This window comes from Penaeus japonicus, unplaced genomic scaffold (assembly GCF_977035675.1).
Source record: "Penaeus japonicus unplaced genomic scaffold, GWHDUDI00000001_assembly GWHDUDI00000040, whole genome shotgun sequence".
Lineage (NCBI taxonomy): Eukaryota > Metazoa > Arthropoda > Malacostraca > Decapoda > Penaeidae > Penaeus > Penaeus japonicus.
The window spans coordinates 19802689-19807688 of record NW_028234442.1 but is presented as its reverse complement, the minus strand read 5'-3'; positions in this window follow the sequence as shown (position 1 = coordinate 19807688).

Sequence of the window (5000 nt, the reverse complement as noted above, 5' to 3'; positions counted from 1 at the left end):
ATATATATATATATATATATATATATATATATATATGTACATGTATATATATGTGTATATATATATATATATATATATATATATATATAGAGAGAGAGAGAGAGAGAGAGAGAGAGAGAGAGAGAGAGAGAGAGAGAGAGAGAGAGAGAGAGAGAGAGAGACAGATATATGCACATATATATGTATGTATGTATGTACATATATACATGTGTGTGCGTCTATATATTAGAGAGCGAAAAACAAAGAGAGAAAAAGACAAACAGACAGTCAGACAGAGAGACAGAGAAAGAGAGAGAAAGAGAAAGAGACAAACAGACAGTCAGACAGAGAGACAGAGAGAGAGAAAGAGACAAAACAATCAACCTGAGAGAGAGAGAAAGAGACAAAACAATCAGCCTGAGAGAGACTGAGAGAGAGAGAAAGAGAAAGAGCGACAGAGACCGGAACCAAAAGGTCTCCCCCAATTTTCCAAACGCTAATGAACAGGATCCGACCCGCTGGCCACACTGACGAGCCCGGGCTTTTGGTCGGGATATGCTTGACCATTTTTTTTTTTTTCTTCTTCTTCTTCATTTATTTCTTCACTCAAATTTTCCTTTTCTTTCTTTCTTTTTTTTTGTATCCGAACAGGTCGCCAGGAAATCCCATAATAAAAAAAAAGAGAGAGAGAAAAAATCAGATGGAATTACAGAGCTCAGACATAGACGCTGCTAATGGCTCGGCGAAAGGGTAAGGCTTTCTGTCGTGGGAGGGAGGGAAGGAGGGAAGGAGGGAGGGAAGGAGGGAGGGGAGGGGGGAGGGAAGGAGGAAGGGCAGGAGGGAGGGGAGAAGGGCAGGAGGGAGGAGGAGAGGGAGAGGAAGGAGGGAGGGAAGAAAAAGGAAGGAGGGGAAGGAGGGAAGGAGGGAGGAGAGGGGAAGGAGGGAAGGAGGGAGGGAAGGAGGGGAGGGAAGGGGAGGGAGGGAAGGAGGGAGGGAAGGGAGGGAAGGAGGGAGGGAAGGAGGGGGGGAGGGAGGAGGGAAGGAGGGAGGAAGGAAGGAGGGAGGGGAGGAGGGAAGGAGGGAGGGAGGAGGGAAGGAGGGAGGAGGAGGAGAGGTAGGAGGAGGGAGGAGGAAGGAGGGAGGGGAGAGGAGGGAGGAGGGAAGGAGAAGAGGGAGGGAGGGAAGGAGGGAGGGGAGGAGGGGAGGAGGAGGGAAGGAGGGAGGTAGGAAGGAAGGGAGGAGGAGGAAGGAGGGAGGGGGAAGCAGGAGAGAAGGAGGGAAGCTGGGAGGGAAGGAGGAAGGGTAGGAGGGAAGGAGGGAGAGTAGGAGGGAGGGCAGGAGGGAGAGTAGGAGGGAGGGTAGGAAGGAAGGAGAAAGGGAGGGAGGGTAGGAGGGAAGGAGGGAGGGAAAATGAAAGAGAAGGAGGGAAAGAAGAAGAAGAGGTAGGAGGAAAGGAGGAGAAGAAGGAAGTAGGTAAGGAAAGGGGAGGTCGGGAGGAAAAGCGGAAAGAAAGAAGGGAGGGAAGGAGGAAGATAAAGAAAGGGGGAAGGGAGGGAGGGAAGAAGAGGGGAGAGAAAAGGAGGAGCAGGGGGGGAGGGAAAAGGAAAGCAGGAGGCAAGGAAGAAGGGAGGAAGAAGAGAAAAAGGGAGGATGGGGGGAAGAGGAGAAAAGGGAGGAGGAGAAGAAAGGGGAAAGGAGGAAGAAAAGGGGACAAGAAAGAAAGGCGTAACAGGGAGAAAGGAGAAAGAGGAGAAACATGAAGAATGAAGGGAACAGAAGGACGAGGAAGAAGGAATAGAAGGGAGGGAGGAACGGAAGGAAGAAGAGGCATAGAAGGGACGCTGTATGAACAGGAGATAAAAGAAGGGGGAAGGAAGGAAAGAAAATAAAGGAAAAGGTGGAAAAGGAGAGAAGGAGATAGGGAAGGAGGAAGAGTAGAGAGAAGAAGAGGAGGAGGAGGGAAACTAAAGAGAGGAGGAGAAGAGGAAGGGAAGCGAAAGAAGGGAAAAGGGAAGAAAGAGGAGAGGAAGGGAAGTGAGGAAGGTAAAGAGGAGGAAAGAAAAGGAAGTAAAGGAGGGAGAAAATAAATGGAAAAAAGATGGATTGAGAGAAAAGAAGATTAGAGAAGGGGTGGAGAAGGAAAATAAGGAAGGTAGAGAAGAGGAGAAAGTGGTAAAGGGGGGGTCAAGAGAAGAAACGGGAGGAAGAGATGGAAGAAGAAAAAGGAGGGGATGAGGAGAATGAGAATAAAAAGGAAGGATGGAAAAGGAAAGAGAAAAGATGAAAAAGGAGGAAGGGGGGAAGTTGAGAGAAGAGGGGGGAGCGGGAAGAAAGGAATACAAGTAGAGGAGGTGGAGAGGGAAAAAAAGAGAAAGGTGAAAAATACGAGAGAAGAGAAAGGCGAGGTAAGGAAGTGGGGAGACGAGGAAGGGAGGGAGAAGGAGGGGAGAACAGGGAGGAGGGGGGGGGGTGCTCAGGCACGACTTATAAATGTATCACATTCTTGATTTATGAACACGGCAGAGGAAAAATGCGCCGTATCCAGCATAACAATATGCGGTCATTTGTTTGGCGGGAAAAAGGTCTATTGACGCCAAAGAGCCAAAGATCTTATCACACTAAAAACCTCTTATAGCTAAACGTAATGATCCATTCATATCTCTGTATCGACTGGTATACAAATACATCCCTATTTTATCCGAAAATCATCTGTATTTGACTGATCTTCCCCCATTTTTCCCCTTTAGTTCGTACTTTCTTTCGTGAGTCAAAGATCTTCAGACCGGGAGCATTGATTACCTTTCGCCGCGGCAAAGGACGCATGCGCAGTTCCAGGATTACGTTATTTCGACATAACTTCCAGTCAGGTGCTGTTCTTAGGCGGGGAAGTGCATTCTTAAATAGAACTTTGCGTAATTATACTCGATGTAAGTGTTAGGTAGAGTGCGCTTAGTGCGAATGAAACCACTGTCGTATCTGGTTAAGTGCACCGAATTAGGGAGGCGGTGCATGATATTACAGATTTTTTTTTTTTTTTTTTTTTTTTTTTTATATGATGTTCATGTTATTCGCTTGCCTTCTATTCTAGGTGTATATTCAAGGTATTTCGGGCATATAAGAGAGAGACACTGCCCGCGGATTGAAAGAAAGAAGGGAAGACATAGGAAGAAACGGAAGATGATGGAAGGGGAAAAATGTCTTATGTTCAGGACTTTCAGTTATTATCGTCCAAAACGAAACAAAAATTACGTAGATAAATGTTTTGTGAACGAATGACAAAACCTCTGCAGCCCCCCCCCCCAAAAAAAAAAAAAGAAGAGAGAAACTTCAATGTATATCTTTTCAAAAATGTTAGTAAATATTAGGTTTAACAAGGGGGAGGGGGAGGGGGAGAGGTCACCAGATATCTTAAAAAATCAAACTATTACAAGAAAGTTCTAAACGAAACAAGAATAAATGTCAGTCTTATTTCTTTTAGAAGAGAGAAAGAGAGAGACGATAAACTCAAGATACCATGGCAGGCAACAAAAAACAAGAAAGGGAAAAAAGAAAAAAAAAAAAAAAAGAAAAAAAAAAAAAAAAAAAAAAACGAATGGAAGTTCTGTAATAATTTTTTTTTTTTTTTCAATGAGTAATTCATAAATAATTAATTCATAAAACGAAAATCTGTGTGTGTGTGTGTGCGTGAACGACACATTCAGCATAAAATAAAATAAAAAAAACGACACGCATTTATTTATTCATATTTATTTCTATTTTTGTCTATTCATGATAATATTTTAGATAAGACTTCCCAAGTCCCTATAATGTCAATAAGAAAACATTCAAAATCGAATCATGTGTTTGCAGAAACTTAATCATGTTGAAAGAATCTTTGCTAGCATTTCATCATATGTTCTTAATTGAAAATTACTTCAACGCCGTTTTAAATAGACGAAAAAAAAAAAAATGCAGAAATACCATGTACCACCAAAGGCAAATGAAATATAATCATATTTTGTTACTTTCTTCCCCATAACTTTGTTTAATCAAGTATGAATAACAATTCCAAATTTTACAAACATGTTTTTGTGCAAGATGTTTTGTATCACTGTACCCTCTTGAATTGATATACAGGTATAGATTTTATCACATGCAGAGAGCTTCAATATTCTATGTTTTTTATGTGTATACCCATTTTGATATCAAAATATTTTGAATGAATATCTAATCCTCATTTTTTTTTTTCTCTTTCTCATCCCACTCCCTCATACAAAATATTTATTTCAAATATTATCCTTAATCCTTGCTGAATCCATTTATATTTCACTCACATTTTATCCAATGCATTTCAACCTCAATCAATCTGTAATGTTCCTTGTGTTTATTTTTCATCTTCACTTAATATTTCCGAATCATTTACTCTTCGTAATTAACGTATAAACTCCATTTGTTTATGGTAACGTTGTTGTTATTCTCGTTTTCTTTGTCTCGTGTCGTTATCTCTTCCTTGAAATGTTGTGACGTGTTTTTTATTTCCTTGATTTTCCTTCTCCTTGGTAAATTTTTTGAAAACGGTCGCTCATCGCTCGCCCGGTTCGGATAATCAAAATTTCTTGTTCCAACTTATTTTTTAATTTCTTTAACTCACCCTCCACGTAATGTTTCTATGCTCTCGTAATCTGTCTCCTCTTTTTAAAAATTCTCATCTTTAATTGTACTTTCCCAACATTACCATGCAACTGGACCCGAATGTTGATTGTGTGGATAATGAAAATATATTACTTTTTTATTCTACAAATGTTTTCTTTTTATTTCCGAAATATTCCTCCACAAAAACGCCACATTCTGAACGATGGCTGTGGGATGCTTGTATTTTCGCCTCTCCCGACCCCCCCCAAAAAAAAAAAAAATGCACACAAACACCCTCCCTATGATTTGGGTACGCCCCCCCCCCCCCGCCCCCCACTCTTCCAAAAACACGTATCCCCCGAAATGAAATCTTATCCACCTCAAACATAAAAACACAATTTCTTCCTTTA